The sequence below is a fragment of the Equus quagga genome, chromosome 5 (genome assembly GCF_021613505.1).
Source record: "Equus quagga isolate Etosha38 chromosome 5, UCLA_HA_Equagga_1.0, whole genome shotgun sequence".
NCBI classification, from domain to species: domain Eukaryota; kingdom Metazoa; phylum Chordata; class Mammalia; order Perissodactyla; family Equidae; genus Equus; species Equus quagga.
This window is the reverse complement of record NC_060271.1, coordinates 71669833-71695049: the sequence shown is the minus strand read 5'-3', so window position 1 is coordinate 71695049 and position 25217 is coordinate 71669833. Positions and strand designations below refer to the sequence as shown.

The window sequence follows — 25217 nt, the reverse complement described above, 5'->3', positions numbered from 1 at the left end:
TGTTTCCATGGTGAGCTCCACTTTTTCTTTGGTGGTGTTCTTTCTCTAGAAGAGTTATACCATCTTTAAGTTACAACAGAATCCCTTCTTGATTACTGCCTGAGAGGCGATCCTGTCTTCCACTGGTAGCTTTTGCATATATCCATCTCATTCCTCAAGTATTGATTATGTTAGTCCGAACCAATTACCTGCCTGGGGCAACACCAGCTTTACTTTCTGCAGCTGGAAAAACTGGACCGGAATGGTTGGATCTGGCACTCGCTCCTATAGCATGTAAAGTACAGATAAGGTTAGTAATCTGCCTGGGCAAGAATGGCCAAGGAGCATCTCAGAAATGGTTTGAATGAGAAGAAGACACCACTTCTGATTACTGCTGGGGAGCTTCTAGGCTTTCTTTAGGATATCACTAGATGTGTAGACACACTTGAGCTAATGTTCTCCAGAAGATATCACAATTAGTTCTGGAATATGAAGACTCTAGTTTGACTGCCCAGCTAACAAGCCCTCTTGGGGAAAGTGTTTTCTTTTTATTTTACCTCGAAATAAGGGAGAATAAAGTATTTTCCTCTTTGGCATTAGTAAGTAATACCAAATAGATATATGGCCTGGTCAGCTTCTCCTTGCCCTCTTAGACCATGTCTCCATACAAAGCCCCAGTCTGATGTGAAATGATAGAGGTAGTAGGAATTGGGTCTAGGGTTGATGGTAAACACTGAATCAGGTCTCTAGAGCCCAAAGTTTTACTTCTAGCTCTGCCACTGACCTGCCTGTGAGACTGTGGATCCTTTATCTCTTGGTCTCCTTTTCTCATCTAGGAAAGTAGGGAGCCAAACTAGATCTGTAAGCTATCTTTGAGCTGTATAAGATTGGATAAATCAATCCTCATTCATTTCCTATGCCGGAGGTCCTAAGGCCTGATAGTCACAGATTTTAAAAGGAGTGGGACTTGCCTTTGGCTAGATTGTCAACCAGACAGAATTCATGAACTGAGTCTTCTCACCTCCCCAGTCTCTTGGTTTGAGTAGGGACCATTCTTTTACATTCAGGAGCCAACCCCCTCAGTTCTCTGCATTTATGGACCTATCATAGCACGTTTTTGTCTTGTCAAAGGAATGGATAAAGTACTTTTTGCTCTGGTGTTACAATTCTCAGAAAAGAGTTGACTGTTTTTAGCTGGGAACAATGGTGAAATTTGAAGGTGGGATTTATGGTGGAATTTTAAATGCTTTGGTGACAAGCTCCCTGGAGAGCTTCTTTTGGGAGGGCAGTGGAAGGAGTATGTCATCCCTTGAAATCATTCCATGCATAAGATATTTTTTTTCTGCTCACCTTTCCCAAAGATTCAGGAAAATAAAGGTAAAAAGAGAATTGTTTCACGATACTAAGATCTAACGGTTATGGCATAATTTTACACCACATCTCTGAATTTGGTTCAAACATCTCTCTCTTCCCCAATCTGCCTTTCCAGAACTAGGATGGTCCCCATCTGTCAGTTCCATCCCTACTCATATGTTGGGATATTTTTGTCTTTCTTCCCATCTCTTCTTTTTCTCCATGTACACCTGTAGTGGTACAAAAGCTTCTCTGATCTTAACAGAAACTACTTAGCACTTATGCAGATGGAACATTCAATGACTCTGATTAGTTTGGCTCAGGTAGGTCTTCAGCTTAGAGCTGGGTAGCTAGTTAATTGGATTAACAAGGTTTTAGGTAAGTCTCTGATATCAGCTATGTAGTGTGGCCCAGTGAATGCTAGTGGTTCAAATGATTATTTCTCTATTGCTGAAAGACTTTCTGTTCTTTAAGTTACAGACAAGCCTTTGTTAGAAGAGATTCTAAATGAGAACCCTCAGTTATCCATGTCCACTTCTCTGTACACATATATTTCTTTATAGAATATTTAGAATATTTAGAGCAATCAGATCACATAGGGAAGAAAAGTTGAAATCAAAGAATAATATTTCTAGTGACTTTGTAAGTTTCTACTCTTTCAGTGTCTTGCCTCTTCTTCACAGCCTTAAGTTTGGGCAATGTCCTTCAGAAGGGTAACCTTGGAGTCTTGCAAAGTTCTATTCACCAAATTAAAAAGAAATAAAGTCAATCATGATCATTATCTTCGACTTCCCTAATGAAAGAAAGTGGACTTAAATTTTTGTAGACACTTGAAAAAAATCAAGTGTAATTGAACAAAAAGGATTTCTGTTAAGTAGAATTTTCAGGTAAGGAGAACCCCTTTCTTCAGGTAGTATATCCCAAGAAACCGGGGAGTCACAAGTTGTGAAAAAGGCCACAGGACCCCAAAGCTGTTATTTAAAACTGATTGTCATGGCACCGTATTACCAATTAAACTCGTGAGAGTGGGCAGTGGTAGAGCAGAACCCTCTTAAGAGTATTTTGTTTGGAATTAAAAATGGATTTAGGGGAATATAACTACCAGCTTTAAGCATGATGTTTTAATTTTAGAGCTGTAGGCACAGTATGCCCCATGTCTGAGCTACTGTCACTGCTGTGATTGTGGAATCAGACCATTAAAAAAAGAAAAGCTTTGGCTGACTCCCTGCCTGGGTGCCTAGTAGCCCACGTGGTCTGTCCATCCCTTGGAGAAGACCCAGTCGGTGTCTACCAGCTGCTCCTAGATGTCCTCCTCCTCCTGTGAACTATTCTAGGCATGGTCTCTTAATTTTCCCTAAACTTACAGGGATGCTGGTTTATCCTGGTTATTATTTTGGTCCTTTTATTAGTTTGTTTTTCTAAGTTAATATTCAAATCAGGCCCCAAATGTTTCCCTATGAGAAGATAATAAATAGTAATAATAACACGTTGGGCTGTTGCTAAATTTAGCAACTCTCTCATTCCCCAAACCAATCAAGGGCCTAATTCTTATCCCTTCACCCTTAATAGCCATCACAACAATTCCAGCAATGAGATTCAGTGAGTGTCAACTTGACAAAAGTGTCGATTTTGCTATTGCCATCAAAACATTTTCAACAGACAACAAAAACCATGTATAGAATGCTTTCACATTGGGATGAGTACTTAATAGAATGGATTATATGACAAAGGATTAAAAACAAACTAGCAAAGCATGTCACATAATGGTTGATTTATCAAGATCCTGCCTCCAGACAGGGCTACAGAAAAATCTTCGAAGATTAGTAAGAAATAATTATAGCTGATGAATTTCCTCAAATGTCTCCTTAGTGACCCAATTCCTTATATAAGAACTATGGCTAAAGGTGGGCCATCATCAACAAGAGCTTGTAAAATAATTATCCACAAAATGTAGAATAAACTAAAGCTGCCATGTATTGTGTCCTTACAATGTGCCAGGCACTGTTCTAAGTTCTCTCCATGAATGGAGTACATTTCCTCCCACCAGCTCTGTGAGATAGAACAGATTGTCACCATGCCCATTTTACAGATGAGGACATGAAGCAAGGTAATGTACCCATGGGCACACAAAGTGTGGATGCTTGGAGCTTCCAGCCTATCAATCAGTCTAGCTTGCAGGGTCTTTTGCTCAGAACCCTTCCCTGTCCTGCCTCTCCACAGAACCAGCATATGCACTTGGGTTGCCCATACACTAATCCACTCTGGGGGATGCAGTTGAGGAAGAAGAAGGGTTCACATAAATATATAGAGGTGCTTTGTGCTTTTCAACAACACCTTTGCCTTTACTGCTTTAGGGTTTGGGATGGCTGACATATACATATTGCAGACAGAAAAAAATCTATGGTGAATGTAAAAATATGGTTCTTGTTTGTGATATGATGTGATCTCTCAGGTCTCCAGCTGTTATGGTTCATTGGATCCTTTTTTTAAAAAGTGCTGTTATGTTTAGGTAGCTGTCTTCCCAAATCGTGAATTACAGACTTTCCAAAACATTTGCGGAGAAAAGGAATTTTAAGGCATCCAATTCTTTTTCTCATATCTGCTCATGATGGGGCCAATTATTTTTAGATTCATTGTAAGAAAAGATTTTAAAATCATTTATTTTCAGACTTGAATCTGCTTTTCCTCATAAGGACACAAAGCTATCTATATGGGTACAATAAAAATGGTAAAATAAAATATATTGATTTCCTCCAAATATTAAGGTTTGTGTTCTTCACACTGAAAATGTATGTCAAAACTAATAATCCCTATAATTTGTTCCCTAGGTCAGATTTCTGTGACATAAAAGTATGGAATCCATAAAATGATTATACAGCAATTGGGATTTGAAATACACAACATAAGCAGCTCAGGGATGGCTGAACATAAATGGCATCAGAAACATCAAAGAATCAAAAAGGCCAGGAGGAAAAGGGTAGAGATAGGAGAGGTCTCAAGAATACTGTGAAAGACCATCCTTTGGACATGCTTATTGATCATGGATTATATATTCAAGCCACCTTAGGAAAATCCTGATACAATAGCCCTGAATGTCAGACCTCCGCGTACTTGTTTATCTTCTGGAAAACACTGATTAGGTTAAGTTCAAAGTACATCATTTCATCAGTTGGAAGTACTTCTTAAAATTTCACTATAGGCAAGTTCTTTCCTTATGAAGACACTGTAGAAGTCATGAAGTGGTTTAATCTATTCCTGTGAGCCAACATTTGATTGATTGTTCACACATTAACACAGGCTTGTGGAGGACACCAGGCTTGACCTCTCTCTCACCAGCAAGTCTAGATCACAGTAACAATCCAGTAGCTTGATCAACATTGATTAAGCAAATAACACACTGTAGTGAGCAGAGGGATCTAAAACATATGTGTGAATAGGAAAACATTCAATTAAATAGAAGCTTCAGCTACTGATTTCTTCTCTTCTGCTAGTTTCTCCAGGCCCTGGAAGTCGAGGAAAAGTGGGAAGAGGAAGGGAAAATAGCAATGACTGAATCCCAAAACACGTTCAAGAGAACATCTGCATTTTGTTTGTTCTCCTGTTCCAGGCAATGAGAATGCCATTAAGAATCTTGATCCTGACCCTGGAAGATCCACTATAGGATTATAGAAAAATTCTATCGTATTTTCCAGGATGAAATTCTTAAGTAGGAAAATTTGGAAGATTTTTGATGATGATAATGTAAACAACAAGAATTTTTTTAGAATGCCCTTTCAGCTTACCAGGACACTCATTTCAGAACACCCATCTCGGTTAAGTGAGGTTGGCCTATATTTGTTGTTGGAGGCTATGTGTAGGCTGGGATTTCTTATGCCAAATTGTGACCGGAAGGGAGATAATTTTAAAGTGTGTTATGCAGAGTTTGCCACTATGGCCTGAATTGAGGTGTTTCTAGAGCTGATGATAGAAGCTGGTTGCCTTGATTCTGACTGAATGTGCTCAGTGGATTATTGCAGCCAGCTTATGGCCAAATATATCTGTTCCATTTGACCCCTACCTGCTGAGGTTACCTTTTATTACCTGAAAAGTCTCTCGCATCAGTTTTCCCAGGGGAAATTTCCATCAGGACAGCTGATATTTCTTGATCTCCCCATTTCCCTAGGAGGCTGGATAGATCTGAAATTTAGAAAGTGAGCCATCTTCCTGTGAAGTGAGCAGAGCCTCTCTTGCTGTCGCCACCAGCCCTGGTGGAAGCCTGTTTGCTCTAGGATCTCATCACTTTGCGCCCTCCTGGCTCCCAGGGATGTCACTGATGATGGCTGAGGGAATTCAACATTGCTCTTTGCTTGAGCAGAAAATTATGAAGAAGATGGTGTTGGTTTTAATATCCATCTATTTATTTTATATGCCCTTGATCAAACTTTGTCCTCCTTGACTGAATGAAATTTCCAGGGTACCTAACACCAAACCCTCACCCTACCCCCACAGTACACTACTGTGTGCTTCCTACTGTGGTAAGCTTTTCAAAAGGGTTACAGCCCTATGCAATTCCTCTCATGATCATTCCTTAAATCCCCGACAGGCATTTAGTCCAGTCAATTCCACCTCCTAGATATATATCGAGTCCATTCTTTCCTTTCCACTCCCATTGGCACTGCTTAATCACTTTTCACAAAAATGATGGTCATAGCCTCATAACCAGTCCCCTTAACCCTGGCCTCCCTGTCTCCACCTCACTGAAGATCCAGCAGTCTATTAAGCCAGTTTCACACATCCTTGTATCTTTGCATTTGCTGTAGCTTCTGCCTGGATTGCCCTCTCTCCCTCTTTTTTTTTTTTTTTGCTTCCAGGAAACTTCACAATTTTTCCTGAAAGGCTTAGCTTAAGTGTCACCTTATCATCACAACTTTATCCAATTGTATAAACAGGGTTTATCCAGTAGGCTACTGGGGCATTCTAAAATACCTTTATCATGGGATTTTTTGCAGTAGATTTAAGTTGTAAGTGTTTTTGCCTATACCCACGTCTTATGATTCTTTGTTTCTTCAGGGCATATCCTAGTACCCTAAATGAAGTAAGCCAGCATCATACACGTGTTGAAAGAATGAAGAATCCCCTGTATGCAGCCATCCTACCCAAGAAATATCCCAATTAGCAACTCCCCTCCATTATGAACTCTCATATCTCTAGTTCCATTGTTTTAAGAACTAGATTTGTTAACTTAAAAAGTCTATTTAGGGGCTGGCCCTGTGGCATAGTGGTTAAGTTCGTGTGCTTTGCTTCGGTGGCCCAAGGTTTGCAGGTTCAGATCCTGGGCGTGGACCTATGCAACGCCCATCACATCATGCTGTGGCACCATTCCATGTACAAAGTAGAGGAAGATTGCTGCAGATGTTAGCTCAGCAACAATCTTCCTCAAGCAAACAGAGGAAGCTTGGCAACAGATGTTAGCTCAGGGCCTGTTTTCCTCACCAAAAATAGAGTCCATTTATACTGTGATAATAATGGCTATTTCCATTTTAAGAGACAGCATCTATGCCTTAACCTAGAGGTTTTCTGTTGCTGGGTTGGCTTTAGAAAAGTTAGGTCAGGGACTGGCCCAGTGGCATAGTGGTTGTGTGCCCCATTTTGGCAGCCTGGGGTTCACAGGTTTGGATCCCAGGCACGGACCTGGCACCACTTGTCAAGCCACGCTCAGGTGATGTCCCACATAAAATAGAGGAAGATTGGCACAGATATTAGCTCAGTGACAATCTTCCTCAGGCAGAAACGGGAAGATTGGCCATGGATGTTAGCCCATGGCCAATCTTCCTCACAAAAGAAAGAAAGAAAGAAAGAAAGAAAAAGAATAGCTCAAGAACCTGCTGAAATGTAGGTATATAGCTCTGCCTTGGGAGATTCTGACTTCCTGTACACGTGGTGGCACCTTAAACTCTGTATCATAGTAAGCTTTCCAGATAATTTGTGATGTTCTACCAGGTTTGAATTCCACTGCCTTTGTTTCTGATAGTGGGAATTTTCAGACCTCATCGCAGTCCATTGGGAGATGTATTTGAGGATGTGTGAAGCCCTCCAGCTCCTCTCCAATCCATTTGGCCTCTACTAGACCTCGCCAGTTCGTAGATACAATACCTCTTTCCAGAGACGGAGAGTCCATGCCTGAGCCCCTTCTCCCCATGGACCAAGCTTAGAAATGGATCGTCTGATTGTTCTCTGTGCTGTGTTGAAGAGCTTGGCAAGATCTGTGCTTTCTGGGGCAGGGCCAAGAGGAGGGTGAGGTGAGCCAGGCACTAGCCTTAGGCATGAGATTTTAGGGAGCACCAAAAAACCCAGTAATCAAGATAAAGAGTATTTTTATGCAGTATTTTATAAAATTGAAATTAATACAAAAAATCCATGATGAGTAAATTATCAACATTGTAAATAAGGACAGGATCAGTTACAGGGCTGTGCTGAGGCACACTGAAGCCTGAAGCAAAAGAAAAAAAACCCTAGCAATCATGATCCTGTCTTTATTTACAGTGTTGCTATTTTGTTTATGATGGGTAAATCTTGCCTTAGTTTTGGCTCTGCTGCAGAGCGTCTATCTCTTAAAGTCTTTACTGCACCTGCTGTATGAGAAAGTTCCCCCCAAAAGTCTCAATGTCAGGTGGTTTTCTTTATTTCCCCTACATTAGTGGCAAAAGGGCTGGCTTTTAAATTTTATGAGATGACACCTTGGACTCCAGAGTTGAAGACCTGTTTGAATTGTGGTGTCTTTTAAAAGGTTGTCTTGCTCCAAATGCATTTCTTCTCAATGTTTATCACAGTGACACGGGCTTTTTATGGCACTCTGAAGTGCTTCAGAGAAAATGGAGAGCATTTTAATACTGCTGATTTACTCTTTCAGGTCTACAGTAATTTCCTTACTGCCTAATTATAAGGCTCAGTTTAATTTACTCTACACATAATGTTTACTGATGCACATATGGTGCCACATTTCAGGAAACTGTACACAGAACAGGTATTTTTGTCAGGCTGGAGCATGGAAATTTTTCTTCACATACAGAAAAAAAATCCTAAGAAATTTAATTGCCTTGGCAAAGAAATGTCCCCCAATAAGGGAGAAAAAATCACATGTATCTTTAATCGAAGAAGAAGGATACAATCTCTTTAAATGCTTATTTTAAAATCTGAATGATGATTGTGTGGTTACATGTGTATGAAGATTTCATTTACCTCCCAAATCAGGGGAGGGGGTAGGAGTTGGGGAAAAGGAGAGATAAGAAAGAAAAGCAGTAATATGTTAGGGGCTTATTTCTCACCTATCTTTGAAAAGGGAGATATGGATTCAGAAGTCATGGGTTCATAAACTCTTAGAGGTGGAAGGGACCACTAAGGTCTTTCACAAGGGCAAAAGTTTGTTTTCAGCATCCTTAAGACTCTCTTTGTCAGTCTCTGCTAGAGAGATGGAAGCTCATCCCTTCACCCAGCAGCTGGTACCATTACTGGCAATTTTAGTAGTTAGAAAATTGAGTTAAGATCAGTGATTTTGTAATTATCAACCACTGATGTTGATTATGTTGTGTAAAACTAATGTTTTTTTCTGCTTTACGCAAGTTTAAGACCCAAATAAAACCTTTCTTAAACAACTCTATTTAGAGTTCCAGGGACCTACAGATAATGACTATTATTAAGGCATCTGAACTCATGGCTTCACCATCAATTGGCTTGCCTTTCCATAGCCTGAGTGCTAAGAGGAGTTAGGCCGAGGAACTGAGCAGCTGATGCTATCTCATCATTGAGACAGTTGAAATAACCAACTCTCTTGATCATCTGATCCATTTCTGCCATTTGTACCTGGTTATGCATGAAGGTCAAGAAAGCAAAGCTACCCACTGAAACTGTTTAACATTTGTTTATTGTCCATTCTTTCCTCAGCACTTTATCTACTATCCCTACAACATTCTGAAGAAGAGTGTTACTACCAAGAAAAATGTATATATATATATATATTCTTTTTACAGAGTAGAATGTTGAAGTTCTGACATTAAAGTTTTTACTGATATACAGCTTATAAGTTAGAGAACCCAGTTGGCTGACTCTGAAGCCTGTCCTTTTAATGACTATAGTTGTTAAAGCTGATACACTTTTGTCTTAGTTTATAGCTTTTATTAAAATTCCCTTAATGGGAAAAGTATAAGATAAATATCAATTAATAATGGGTCTAGAGATTCTCAATAAAAATCACAATAATAGGCTTCCTGTTATATAATCACTAATTTTTTCCTCCTTAAACCATCCCTATCGATGTCCAGTCCCATGCAAGACACTGAATCAGAAATGAGATTTTGATAATTATTTTTCTAATTAATAGGGGAAAAAAGTAAAGGACTTTTAAGTTAGCTGAGGGGGTATCTGATTAAATGCAGATCATGAGACTAGCAGTCCTGCCTGGTATATCCAGTGAGAAACAGTTGAACGGATGGTGCCCGAGTGTTCCAGGATTAAAGAAGAACAATTTGTGTTCTTTGGTGATAAGAGGGGATTTTCCATCCGATCCAACCATAAGTGCTTGTTAGATGTTTGGGCGAATAACCAGTTCCAGCTCCTCCTCTCTCATTCCACAGTTTCTTAGTTTTTCATGAGTGTATCAATCCTGTTAACTGTTAAGGGCAGGACTTCTATATTTTCGTTTGATTCTCTCAATTTCAGTGAGGATCAAGCTGCCTTAAATAGCTGCAGTTTAAGGTGCAGACGTGTAAAGGGGGTGACCGTAAAGTTGAAAAGCACCTTTGGGTAAGACCAGCTGGGAGGTCTGGGCTGTTGAGCATGGGGGAGGGAGGGCATGGAGTTACAGCAGCAGGAAGAAGTCAGCACTAATGAAGCTTGCCTGGCCCAGCAGGTTTCCCTCAGCCCCTCCTTTGAAATCCACAGGCTTAGATCAATGTGGCCCTGAGGCTATATCCATAGACACCATAATAACGGGTTGAAAGCAGATCACTTGTGGCTGATCAACTAGTCATTGTGTGTGTATATTACCATAGCAACCAGCTTGCCTGGTGCTCTTTGGGTGCATTCACTGTGTGTTTGGCCAGGCTGTGAAGTACCCTCAATATATTTGCCAAATTAGGAGGAAATATCAGGATTTGGAGTTCAGTCCAGGTCAGAGCACCTATATCAGGCAGGTGGGGCAACCCAGCCAGATACCTCCTTCCTCCACACAATTTTTAGGAAAAGCCAACAATTTCTAGTCTTCTACATCTTCCCTCTCCTCTTTGTTCCTTACCTCAGAGCTTCTGCTAGAGAAGGAATTGCTTAGAGACCACAGAAATAACCTATGTTTTCTAGCAGAGCATCAGGCAAAGAGAGAACAAGTCAACTTGGTCAAATAACACTGGTCAAACTGGCCACTTGGGGGCTCTTCGAGGACCTCTCTAGCTCTCTCAGTTCTCTTTGTAAGCAGGTAGTTGCTGGGTCCAGCAGATGCTCAGTTATAAAGAAGGACTGGGTGAATGGAGGTGGAAATAGCCAGGGAATTGCCGCAGTGCTGCAAAAGAGTGACATGGACAGTGAAAGGGGATAAGACTAAAATCCACTGATGAACCATGTCGAATAGGTGCTGCAAAGTATGACCTGTGGCCCATCTCCAGCCCTCTGCTATTTATGTAAATAAAATTGTAATGTTAGCTTTGTGCTACAATGGCAGAGTTGAGTAGGTGTGGCAGAGATGAACTGGCTGCAAAGACTAGAATATATGCTAGCTGGCCCTTTACTGGAAAGTAAGGCAACCCAGTCATCTGGAAGTAAGTCTGCTTCAGATAAAACAAATATAATGTAAGAGTCCAGATCCTCTGAAAATGGAGGGACCTGAAATCTGTTTCTGTCTCAAGCCTTCCCTTAAACAGCAACAGCACCAGTCATTTTATAGGATTTCCACAAACTTGGAAATGTAGAATAATCATTAGGCCTCTATCTGAAATGAAGTCCCTCTAGGGGAAAATTCAGCAGCTGTTGGAAATGCAACGCTGTGCAATAGTTAAAGACAGGAAGTGAAGAAGTATAGCATATGGTGGCAGGCTCTGGAGATAAGAATTAGCTCAGAGGCACACGGTTATCCATAATTGGAATAGAGCAGGAGAGCATGGTGAATGGCTTCGCATTTTAGAAAATGTGATGGACTCTTTAATGACCACAAATGGTCAGAAGCTTCAGAGGTTCATTTATAAATGCTATCCATACCAACAAGTGAAGTGTCCATGATCCTTCTTCCCATACCCAACAGCATCTTATTTCCCCAAGTTTCCCATCCTGCTCAAATGAACTGAAGTGTCACTCAGCTGATACCTGGAGTGAGAACTGGTGAGTTTGGGCTGGGGTGCTGCCAGGGACTCTTGTATTTACAACAGGGATTTGTCTGAGACCTATTGGTCTTGTGCTGTTATGTGGAATGGCAGGAAATATGGAAGTATGGGGCCGAATGACTCCATCTGGTACAAATCCTACCACACTGTGGTAGATGTGTCGGACTGACCCCACCAGAAAGAAATGTGGTTTTAGAGAGTTGTTTTCTGTATCTTTCTTCAAACCCTTTAACCACACACTTTTTATAAGCTTCTGCTGTTGGCCTGCCATCAAATCCATCTATTCAATCATTGCCTCTCCCAATTGACAATGTTGTTGTAGGAAGATCAAACATTTTCTTTGAGTAGCATTTCATAAGCTTCTAAGGGTCCTTCCTGGGGTGAACTTATCTGATACAACTCTTGACTCTCTCACCCTGGATTCAAGCTCCCTGGATTCATGCCCATTCAATGCCAGTTAATCAATTGCAGATATTAAATGCTCAGGATGAAATATCCAGCATCTAAATTTAGATCTTCTTTTGTGACAAGCAATGCTGGAGGGGATATAATTCTGGGGGTGAGTGGGTGACTAGATGTGGGAGTGAAGAATGGAAAAAAAGATGATCTTTGTCCAGTTGGGGCACATGGACCTTAAGTAAAATAGTGCTATTCTTAGAATCAGAAGACCTGACTCTGACATATGCTATGTGCAACCAGTGGATCCTCCCATTCTTCATCTATACAACAAAGAAAATGATGCTCATCCTGCAAATCACACCCCTCACCCCGACTACGACATTGCAAGGAAGGTCAAATGAAATAATGTCTAGGTAAGTTCTCTGCAAGCTATAAAAATGAACATGCATAGGATTACTATTAAAGGCAATAAGTAGCCAGAAACTGAGTAGACCTTCCAAATATGCAGAAGAATCAGTCTGCTTTTTAGTATGAGTTAAGAGATCTAAGCAAAGGAGTTATACTAGAAATGTTTTTTCCACCTTCACCTATGAAACCTAAAATTCCACCCTTTTGAAATGCCAAATCTTCTGGGCTGACAAATTGGGTATTTGCAAGTTAGTCTGTCCTGATGGAGGTGTGGAGAAATCCTGAGAGGACAATTTAAGTGGGACAAAATCTTAAGTAATATGATGTGAAGGGAGTATAACAAATTTGGACTTTTTTAGTGTGTTCCTTAGCCCAGCCTCCAACACATTTAACAGGAGGAACTCATGGTTGCCTCTAACCAGCATCATTTATGAGGCCAGTCAAGTATATATGTGGTCAAGTTAATCACAAGCCTTTTACTAATTGGGAATTGAGATAGTAGAGGAGTTTTCAGCACTAAGTGAGAATAGATGGCTTATCTTCTTTTTCTCTGTATCCATGGCCAAACATAATCCTTGGTACACCAGGAGCTCATCAAATATTGTAAGAAGGAATAAATGAGTAAACACTAATCACTGAGTAGAGAGAGTAGAATAAAGTAAGAAAGAGATACAGCATATTTTCCTCTCTGAGAACTTCCATTACTCTTACAGTAAGTTTCCTGCCTCCTTTGAGCTAATTGCATTACTATCTACACCGTTAAAATTTTGTGCATTTATGCTCATTTCTTTTCTTTGGCATAATATTTAAATATCCTTAATAATAGTGTTGTATTTATATGGACCCTTTTTTCCCCCTTTGAGATCAGAAAAATATTTTGTAGTGCACATTTGAAGACAAACAATTATGAGATCTTTATTAGTTTTCAAGGATGAACATCTAGAGTGAAGAATGTACAATGGGGAAAGGATAGTCTCTTCAATAAATGGTGTTAGGAAAACAGGACAGTTACATGCAAAAGTATGAAACTGGACCCCTATCTTACACCATACACAACAATCAACTCAAGATGGTACAAAGACTTGGACATAAGACTTGAAACCGTAAGGCTCCTAGAAGAAAACATAGGGGGTAAATTGCTTGACATTGCTCTTGGCAATGAGTTTTTGCATTTGACACAAAAGCAAAGGCCACAAAAGCAAAAATAAACAAGTGGGACTACATCAAACTAAAAAGCTTCTGCACAACAAAGGAAATCATCAATAGAATGAAAAGGCAACCTACGGAGGAAGACAAGTTTTGCAAATCGTATATCTGATAGGGGCTTAATAACAAAAATATATTAAGAACTCATACAACTCAATAGCAAATAAACCCCCAAAACAAATAATCTCATTAAAAAATGGGCAGAGAACCTGAATAGTTATTTTTCTAAAGAAGACACACAAAGGGCCAATAGATACATGAAAAAGTGCTCAACATCCTTAATTATTAGGGAAATGCACATCAAAACCACAGTGAAATATCACTTCACACCTGTTAGAATGGCTGTTATCAAAAAGACAAGAAATAACAAGTGTCGGCAAGGATGTGAAGTAAAAGAAACCCTTGTACACTGTTGGTGGGGATGTAAACTTGTGTACCCACTATGGAAAACAGTATGGAGCTTCCTCAAAAAGTTAAAAATAGAACTACCATATGATCCAGCAATCCCACTTCTGGGTATACATTCAAAGGAAATGAAAACAGTATATGGAAGAGATATCTGCATGTCATGTCAATTGCAGCATTATTCACAATTGCCAAGATATGAGAAAAACTAAAGTATCCATCAACAGAGGAATGGGTAAAGAAGATGCAGTATATGTACAATGGAATATTATTCAGCCATGAGAAAGAAAGACATCCTGCCATTTGTGACAACATGGATGGGCCTTGAGGGCATTATGCTAAGCAAAATAAGCCAAATAGAAACACAAGTGCTGCATGGTATCACTTGTTTGTGGACTCTTAAAAAGAAAAAAATGAAACTCATAAAAATAGAGGATAGAAAAGTGGTTGCCAGGGGCTGGTAGCTGGGGGAAGGAGGGAGAGGTTGGCAAAAGGGTACAAACTTTCAGCTATAAGATGAATAAGGTCTGAGGATATAATGTAAAACATGTTGGCTACAGTTGATAACATTGTATTGTAAAATTGAAATCTGTGAAGAGAGTAGAACTTAAATGTTATCACCAAAAAAAAAAAAAACAACAAAAAACTATCTGAGGTGATGGATGTGTTAATTAACCAAATGGGAGGGAATCCTTGCACAGTGTATACATATGTCAAATCACCACGATGTACATTTTAGATAACTTACAGTTTTATTTGTCAATTATACCTCAATAAGCTGATTTTTTTAAATAAATGACCATGTGTCCATTAAAATGAATCACAGAGATATCCTTTCGTTGGATAGATTAAAATTGGACATACAGCCTTCAAATTCTCGTCCAAGTTTTAGCTTCTGTGATTCTAGTTGGCTGAGGAGAGCCATTTTTTCTTATACTGTCTTTTTCAGGGAACTGTTTCATATTCATCAAATGGTTGTGGGTTTTTAGACTTTGTGCAAAACACTTCAGCAGTATCTATTTGAAGGCAGCTCAATATACATCACGCACTCCTCACATCCTACCCCATAGGCAGACACTTTTGGCCATTTTTTTAGACTGTTTATTTTTCTTCTTGGTTTTGTGAGTTAAACTGTGTCTATCCTTTCATCATTCTGCCCTCCCATTACATGAAGAAGTGGATTATTAGAGTAGGTATGATCCATTGACTGCATTCTTTTCAGTTTGCTGAAGAAAATGCAGTTATTTACATTGATGAATAGCCTTAATTGGGTAAAATAGACTGGTAGTGCTGAGCTAATACCTTTAAATGTCTTGTCTTATGCAATTAATATTCCCTTGTCACACATACATTTAAACAGTTGGAAGAAAGCCTTGTGTTCTTGACTCCTGTCAGACTTAACGAATGATTTTGTCAAGTCATTCCTTTCTGCCCTGGTTGATTGATAGCTAAATTTTGGTCTTCTAGCTTATGTAAAAAGTGTTAACTATGCCTTTCAGCTTGTAGGCAAGGGCATTTAAACCATTCTAATAGTCAATTTACAGAGGAATTACATTGCCTGTTTACTGGAGGGGTCAAGAAATGTGCCCCTGTTCATCAGAGACACAAATCACAGGGCCCATGAGCTAATGAAGGCAGTATTTATGAGTCTCTGCACTTGCTGGGTGCTACCAAGTTCAAGGTGTCCTGGTCCCGACTGCTGAGGACTCTGGCTCCCCCCTTGGATGTGCCTGTGCTCGTGGACTATGTAAGAGAGAGATATATTTAGGACGAATATGATTTGATCCTAAAACTCTTAAGAAGAAGAATGAAAATTAGGATGCTAGATTGTCACAGTACTAACCTTCATCTGCAGCTTTCAAAGATCTCTGTGTAATAAGACAGAGCTTCTCTCACCTCTGCCACTATCTAGTTTATAGATTTTCATGCATACCATAATTACAATCTCAAACCATGGAAAGTGGATCCCATCATTCTGGGAGGGGTCTCACTTCCCTAGGCTTGAGCTTTTTTTTTTTTTTTTTTTTTTTTCTTAAAGATTGGCACCTGGGCTAACAACTGTTGCCAATCTTTTTTTTTTTTTTTTCTGCTTTATCTCCCCAACCCCCCCCGTACACAGTTGTATATCTTAGTTGCAGGTTCTTCTAGTTGTGGGGTGTGGGACGCCGCCTCAATGTGGCCTGACGAGCAGTCCCATGTCCGCGCCCAGGATCTGAATCCTGGGCCGCTGCAGCGGAGCACGCGAACTTAACCACTCGGCCACGGAGTCGGCCCCTGAGCATTTTTTTGAGAATCTCACAGTTTACCATTTTAAAACACTTTGACCAATAAGTTATAATAAAATGGTTACAAAAGAGCAAGTATAACCCATCAATACCTTTTTGCAGTAGACCTATCTTGAACTATGAGTCCTCCATTTTTTTTCACAGACTCTTAAAGCCCAGGGAAGTCACAGAGTCTCATAGTGAGTATCCAGCAGGCCCGTTTCCACTCCTGGAGTGGGGATTCATTAGGACTCAGCATTACTTCTCCCTCTGGTGGGACCACTGATTCCCTCCTGTGGTGTCCATCTGCCACTGGATCTGTTCTTCCATCCTCTCAACTGGGGTTTTCTTCATTTTACTGTTATCTCAGAGGAGGCTTCCAGAATTCTTTATGCATGTCACTCATCATCCAGGGAGCTGGATCACGTATGTTCCTGGAATTTTGTACACGACCATCATATAGTCCATTGCTTTTGGTCAATAATGTATGCAAAGCTGGCACAATGTAGACATATGAGAGACTGTGTTACATTAGCAGTTTAGAGCGTGAACTCTAGGGCCAGACGACTTGGATTCAGATCCTGCCACTGCCACTTTTTAGTCATGTAAATGTGGGCAAGTGACCTAATTCTGTGGCCTCAATTTCCTTACCTGTAAAATGGAGAAAATACTAGCCTTCTCTCTTGAGAGAAGTAAGTGAGTTATTCTGTCTTTAGAACAGTACCTGGCACAAAATAAGCATTAAATAAAATCTGTTAATATGAAATAGTAATTTTCCCCAATCCCTTCCCACTCTCCTCACCACCTCCTCCCCTCCACGCCTTACTGCTGCAGTTAGCTTCTGCCTTCTGCATCCACCCTCCATTCCACCAACCTCTCTTTTGCTTCCTTATACTGCACCCAGCAACTGTGGGCTACATCTTCTGCTAACATTTTTACCAAAACCATGGAAAGCTTCTGTAGCTGCCGGATTGAGGCCATCTGAAGATCCACAACGATCCCAGAGCTCCCTTGTATCCTACAGCAACATTTCACTGCTTCTTCCCATGAAAGCAGTTGCCCTTGCGTATTGTGGAAGGAGAAGGGGACTTTAGCACAGTCCTTCGTGTGCTGGGGCAGAAAATAGAACCAATAGAAGGATCCAAGCACTTGCTATTATTCTTCAGGATGAGCCCTGATCAACCCTTCCCTGTCCTAGTCCCCATGACTTATCTCTTTGGTACAACATTTTAACTAATGAATTCATTAAATCTCTAAAAATAGGAAATTGCACCTGTGATATTTTTAAGCCTGGCTCATGGCCATATAGTGGAACATGTGAAGCAGACCACTGTTAATCTAATGGTTTGGCTAAAGAACTGAGTTAGAATGACACTGAACTAGTTAACTGATTGATCAGAAATTTATTTTCAAGATGTCTCTCCAGAAAGATGATTTATGACCACAAAATCTTATTCTATTTATTTATTTTATTTTATTTTATTATTTTATTTTTTTGAGGAAGTTTAGCCCTGAGCTAACATCTGCTGCCAATCCTCCTCTTTTTGCTGAGGAAGGCTGGCCCTGAGCTAACATCCTTGCCCATCTTCCTCTACTTTATATGTGGGATGCCTACCACAGCATGGCTTGTCAAGTGATGCCATGTCCACACCCGCGATCCAAACCAGCGAACCCCGGGCCGCTGAAGTGGAATGTGCGCACTTAACCGCTGCATCACCGGGCCCGCCCCAATCTTATTCTGTTTAAATATGTATGTTATCTTATCAGTTGTCTATTGTCACAATAGTTCAGTATAATATCTCAGTGGCATACAGTAGTAATATTTGTTGCTCACTGGTCTGAGGTGGTAACCTTGGTCAGGCCATCTCATATGTCAAGGTTCAGTGGCTTTTGACTAACCTAAAATGGCCTTGATGGGAATGACTGAGTTGACCCAGTTCAATTCGAGATGTTTGTCCCATTCCTCCTGGGACAAGTGCCTTAACCTGGGCACTTCCTTCTCCTGGGAATGGCAGAGAACAAGACCCAGCAAGCCTAATGGTGAATAAGCCTTTCAAACCCCTGCATGCATCATGGTGGCCAACATCTATTGGCCCTAAGCATGCCACATGGCCCATCCTAGAGCCAGAGAGGGCAAGCACTACAGAGTAACTTGGCAATGGGCATGGATATGAAGAGAGGTGAGGAATGGTTCATTAATACAACAAATCTACCACAGTTATCTATGTTTTCCTCAGTGCTCTTACTCCATCAGCAAGGCATGTCTGAACTTTTGTCCTGACTATATTAGCATTCCCAGCAGAAAAGTCTAGAGACAAGGACGGTTTATCTGGCTAAACTAAATCATCGTGTTTGCTACTGGGGCCATGCACATAGGTGTTGCTAATGATGACAGCTGTGCTTTTAATTGATCGAGTAGCCTGAATTGAGGGGGGAGGAGGAGCAGCATGAAGAAAAGCATGACATCGATGAACTGTTCTTTTTTTTTTTTTAAGTAATTGGTTCCATTAAGGAAAGAAGATAGTATCCCAATTAAAATTATTTTTCTTCATAGAAGATAGTCAGTGCCATCAGGATAATGAATGGAGTTACTAAAGAATGTTTTGTGTTTCTCTTATGAAGAAAAAAAGTAAAGGAAAAACAGTGATCATTCTCTAAGTGCTCTTCCACAAGCTTCATAGATATGCCTCTGCTCCCCTCATCTGCCCCGACCCCCAGCCCAAACAATGACCAGTGTCACCATTACTAGTGAACTGTGTGCATTGATGGCACCTTAGCTTATTAAAGTGGCTTGGGGCGGATTACTGCCCTGACTGATTACCTTAATTGACCTTCAGACTGGCTAAAATTTGCCTGACTTAATGAGGCTCAATTCTTGTCAAGCCCCCGAGGCTAGATAGCTCCTGGGCCAGAAACTTTGTTGATTTGATTTTTCATTTTTAATAACAATTACACCCCAAATCTTAAGGAAATATGGTAAAATATGTCAGTAACCATGAAAAGCCTGGAGCAGCCATATCCACAGACAGATTTAAGGCTTCAAAGTTTTGAGCCTATTTAAAATCACCCTCTACGCCGAATTTGACCTTGGTTGGTATGTCTTACATCATTGTACTGAAGTAGTTAATATGTTATTCTTAACAGGAGTTTTTTTAAACATCTGTCTAAAAGACAAGACAGATGTTAAACGGTCAGACATTTGTTAAATATCATCAGCCCAGCCTAGACTTGAATGTTATTTCTGAAAGTCAGGATGGCACTGGATTGCTCAGACATACACAGCCAGTTCCGCCTAAGACTTGATATGCAGAAAAACTTAATTTGCAGGGATGTTTCAGCAGAGAAAGAGAGCTTTAATCTTGCAGGAGAAATAGGATTGATTAGTAGTAGCCACCTGGAGCACTGTGCTGAGAAGGATTATGAAATAGTATTTGAGTTCAGCATAAAAGAATGCTGATTGATTAATCATGTCTGGGTGGGCATAGAAAGGAAATGTTGTAGCAGTCTTGCCATTCCTGTCCTACTTCAGTTTCTGATCTTGTTCCTTATAAACAACCATCACCTTTTAGATATTTATTATAAATCTATCTATTTTTCCACCTTCTACCATGCTTGAGTACCTGAATTATTGTTCTACCAGATCTATTCTTTGTCGGCCATTTTTTGGTTTTGAGTCAGCATCTGAATTCCCTTCCTGTGTTTGGGAAATTCTTCATTATATGAATTTTGGTATAAGAAATTAAAATGTCCAGAACATTTTTTTTTTCACAAAACACTTTCCTCTCAACACCTTCCCTCTTCACTCTTTCAACTAGGTGTTGACACATGACCCAGAGTTTGGGTCTATATTTCATCCAGAGAAAAATCAGGTGCATCTGCCTAAAACTTTGAATCAAAAGCTGATGACACAAAGACATAGAGTGTCCTAACATTTCTGAGTTCTGTCCATTTGTTCTGTGAATGAACAAAGTAGCTTTTCTGCTTAAATCTGACGGGATAAGTTCCTAATGCTTGCAACTAAGAGCTTGACTGATATAACAGGTCTTCTAGGGTAGTGCTCTTCAAACTTTATGGAGCAGAGGAATCACCTAAGCACTTTATTAAAATGCAGATTTTGATTGAAATGCAGGTCTGGGGTGGGGCCTTGGGTTTGCATTTCTAAAAAGCTCCCAGGAAATGCCAGTGTTGCTGGCCTGTGGTCCGCTCTTTAAGTAGGAAGGATCTAGGGAAGGAAAGGCAAGCTGAAAGAAGGCAGAGCCAGCTGGAAAAGAAAAACAAATGGTCTGTTTCAATATGCTCTAGTTAAGTTAGGGCAGACCGATTACTGTGACTAATAAACTTCAAAATGTGCAAAGGTTCCAACACGACAGAATTGTGTAACAATACAAAGGGCCAGTAATGGGACAGTGGGAAGCTCTCCTCCATGCTTTCAGGGGCCCAGGTTGATTGTGAGGGAGGTTATCCACCATCTTTAACTCATGGCTTGCCAGGTCACCTTGGGGGTCATCTGTATTCCACCAAGAAAGAAATGGAAAAGAACATGAAGGAGTGTACATTAGAAATGTTTGTTTGTTGTTTTGAACTTTTTATTATAAAATAACAAAAGATATAGAAATCCACACACAATAAATATATAGTTTATTAAATTATTATTATTGCAGACATTCTTGTAACCACTATCCAGGTCACAAAATAGAAACAGAATTCTACCAGCCTCCCTAGAAGCTCCTCTGTATGCTTCCTTCCTCCCTGCAAGATAACTTCCAGACTGTTCACCTCCTTGTGTTTCTTTGTGGTTTCATCACCCTAATGTGCCTCTTCAGATGATCTGGTTTAGTTTTTCCCACACTTTCAGGTATGTCTTTTAGTCTCTTAATCCCTCCATCCCATTCTTTGTTTATAATCCATCGGTTGAAGAGCCTGGATGGTTTGTACTGTAAGTTTTCCACAGTTTGCATTTTGCTGATTAGATGTGTATGGTGCCCTTCCGTATGTTATTCTGTCCTCTGTATCTTCTGATGATCCAGAGCCTCTACGACTTTCAGGTTTAATCCATTTGGTAAGGCTATAGTTGGGATTGTGCTATTTCATCAGAAGGCACATGATGTCTGGTTGTCTGTTTCTTTGTGTGACGTTTTCAAACCATTCATGTTCATTGCCTAGATTATTTTAATTCGTTAAAGGTTGCAAAATGGTGATAGTCTATCTTTTTTTTGTTTATTAATTGGAATAAGTTTATAAACAGATACTTTCCTCATTGTGAAGAATTCCAGTTCATGTAGGAAAGGCAAGATATATTCTTGATTCTTTCAAGATAAATGAATCGGTTCCTTGTCATCCTCTAAGGTGACCAATTAATTTCGTCCTTCTTTTTTTAAATTATAAACTCATAAATTTAAACATATTTGATAAATTTCAATGCACTGGGCTTTTTACCCTTTGTGAAGTTCAGATCGTCTAGTTTTTGGCCAGTAGGGGCCTCCTGAGTTATTTTCAGAAGACCCTTGTATTCTTTGATAGCTCTGTAGGGGAGGAAGACATTTCCTCTTCCCAAATGGGGTTTGTCTGGCCGGAGAACGAATTAAATTCACATGAGACAGAATAGCAAGAGAAAATTAAACAAAGCTTTATGAGGAACCATGGCCCGGGGCCTTTCTTCCCGAAGGAAGAAAGGGCACCGAAGAAGTGGGGTGCACTTAGTGGTTATATACCCCCAAACGGGGTGTTTCACACATGATTGAAATGTCCCTTTTACAATAGTCACGAGGTTGCTCTGTAAGCACAGCTCTCGATGGAAAGGGCAGATAGGTCTGCTGTCTCAGTGAGCGCCGCAGGGTGGCAGGTGTGTTCCTCGGGCTGGGGGGTCACAGATGAGCGCTGCAATTGGTTCCCAGCCTAAAGAAAGATGCTTAATCTTTAAGGAGATGCCAATGTTGGGAGGGGGAGGGAAGTCACTTACAGGAGGTTACCAGAGAAGCACAATAAAATGCAGATTTAAGTCCTTGCCTTTGGTATTGATTAAGAGTTTTTAGAGAGAAGGTCATCTCCTTTCTTCTTCCTGGTACAGAGAGGGAGGCACCTATTACAGATAGAGATTTACCTTACAAATGTAAGTGTGTCTTAACAAAGGGCAAGTTCCATTCCTCAGAGCCTCCTTCCCTGTCCCAATTTATCAAAAGCAATCAGCCTTAAATAATCCTGATGCCAAAGACACATATCTTGGGGTGGCCAACCTCAGGTCCCCACAGCTCTTTTCTATCTGGTATGACAAGATATTTCAGGCTTATTTGTACATTTCTAGCTTCAGGGTACCTGGAATCAGCCATTTCTCCAAGAAGCCTTGGTTTGTTTTAGTGGAAAATTATATTTCAAGGTGTTCATGGCTACTGGCTGGCCACTGTTTTTATACCTTTTCATTGGACAGAACTGGAAAATTGTGTGTGTGTTTTTAATTGAAAATCTCAAGTGTTCTTATTGATATATCTTTTTTAGATCTAGGATTACAGAGCTTTTCCTTAACCTCTTCTACATTATATCTTCTTTCTTCCACAGCAACACATCTAGTTAACAAAAACACAGGAGATCAGAAATAAACTCTCGTAACTAATCATTTGCTTTATCTACCTTTGAACACAATAGTGTCAGAATAACAATATTCATACTACCACTATGATTAAAATTACATAAAACTCTTAAAATATTTTCATATATTCTGTTCACTTTTTCTTCTCATTTTTACAATATTGTACTATGTCTTCATTGACAGAGCATACAACCATCTCATATACATTCTCCCATTTAACAGTCATATATTCTTAGTTCTATAAATAAATATATATCTAATGCTCACTGAAAGTTCATATGTTAATGTTTTTCTAATTATTTTAGTTGTTAAAGCTCATTCTCTTACCGAGTCCCCAAGAAAGGCTCATAGGAACAGTATTTTCTGAGCTCTTGCATATTGATCGAATTTCATCTGTGCCTTATATCCTTGAAAGTGAGCTTTGCTGGTTATAAAATTCTTCGCTCACATCCCTTTTTCCTTGAGTATCTTAAACACAGCATTTCATTTTCTTCTGGCATAAAGATTTACTGTTGAGAAGTCCTACGATCATCTAATTCTCGTTCTTTTATAAGTCATGTGCTCTATTTACCTAAATCCACAAGGATCTTCCCACTTTTTTTCTTTAGAATCTAGTTATCTTGATTGATATTATGGGTGAGTCTTCTCAGGTACATGATATGTTTTTTCAGAATGTAGTTTATATATTTTATATGCATATATATTTAGAAAAGTTTTATGAGTTACAATTTTTAGTTTTCACTCTGTTTTCTTGCTTTCATTTTCTTCTTCAGGGACCTTTGGTAGCTATATGTTAATTTTCTTTGCCTATCTTCAATATTAGTCACGTTTTTGCAAATCTTTATCTTTTTAAAAAATTTCTTGGGCCTGCCCAGTGGCGCAGCAGTTAAGTGCACATGTTCCACTTCGGCTGCCTGGGGTTCGCTGGTTCGGATCCCAGGTGCAGACATGGCACCACTTGGCAAGCGATGCTGTGGTAGGCGTCCCACATATAAAGTAGAGGAAGATGGGCACGGATGTTAGTTAGCTCAGGGCCAGCCTTCCTCAGCAAAAAGAGGAGGATTGGCAGCAGTTAGCTCAGGGCTAATCTTCCTCAAAAACAAAAATAAATAAATAATAAATTTAAAATATTAATTAATTAAAAATTTCTTTTGGATTTAAAAAATATCTTCCTTTTCTCTTTTTATTTCTCTTAAGGCATTTGCTGCTGTGTTTATTCTTTCTTGTTTAGTCTTCTTTTTCAGATGATTTTTCTTTTGTTTATAATTCTTTCTTGAGTTTCATGACCTTGCTCTATAATCTTTTCTTTTTATAATTTATGTTGTTCTTTTGTATCTTGTATCATTTCCTTAGTGTGTTTTAATTTATTTGAAATAGTATGTTGAAGTTTTAATTTGTTGTACAGGCATATCTTTCTGGCATGCTTTCATTGTATATAGGGATAATATTATATTCTTTATTCTTACTTTTCTTATAATAACTTGAGATGAGTTTTGACCTTCATAATTTTAAGTTGCTCCTTTTTTTGTAAACTTAATCTTCCTGAAGGTTTAGAAAGAGATCTGATGCAGATAGCTCTTCTAGCTTTACAAAGCTCTTACTTCTGTTATTTTTGTGTGATGTTTAAAAATATGATGGCCTTATTGGTGAGATAGCCTGGCTTTGCTCATCTCCCCCACTTTATCTGGGCCTTTTCTTTCTTTTATCTCTGTTGTTCTCATCAAGTTCAATTTTTATTATACTCCCAGTAGTTTCTCCTTCATGTGGGGCTCAGTCCTGGAAGAGGGCCATGGCAGGTCAGTTTCAAGGGTTCATTGCACTGTCCCCTTCAGACTTTCTTACCATGGACTCTGCCACTTGCTACCTTATGATTGCACATAAGTTATTTAACTTTCTAAGTCCCATTTTCTTCATTTGAGAAACTGGCAAAAGATAGCCCTATCTTGTAGTGTTGTGGTGGGGATTAAATGATGTAATACGTAAAGATCTTGTTAAGTATCTGGCACATTTAATGTGCCTAGAATACATGAGCTCACTAATAACCAACATTATTCCTGGGCGGTAATTTAACACATGTTGTCAAATGAGTAACTAATTCATGTTAATTTTGCATAGACTTTATTATATTTTAAACAGTGAAATGTCAAACTCAATTCAAAGATAGATCAAACTAAGTTACAATTAAACGCATGCATACCTCATGGGAATTAGCACAAAAAGAAACTGAGATTTGTTCAAAGTTCCCTTTCTTCTGACCGATAATTAATGTGTATGTGC

At 39.6% G+C, this 25217-nt stretch overlaps 1 protein-coding gene across 1 annotated transcript in view; it reads left to right on the top strand.

The window, feature by feature from the left end:
• The window catches only part of CTNNA2 (catenin alpha 2), a 962660-nt gene that overhangs the window by 719875 nt on the left and 217568 nt on the right, over window positions 1-25217 (top strand). The gene's annotated exons all lie outside the window — the stretch shown is intronic.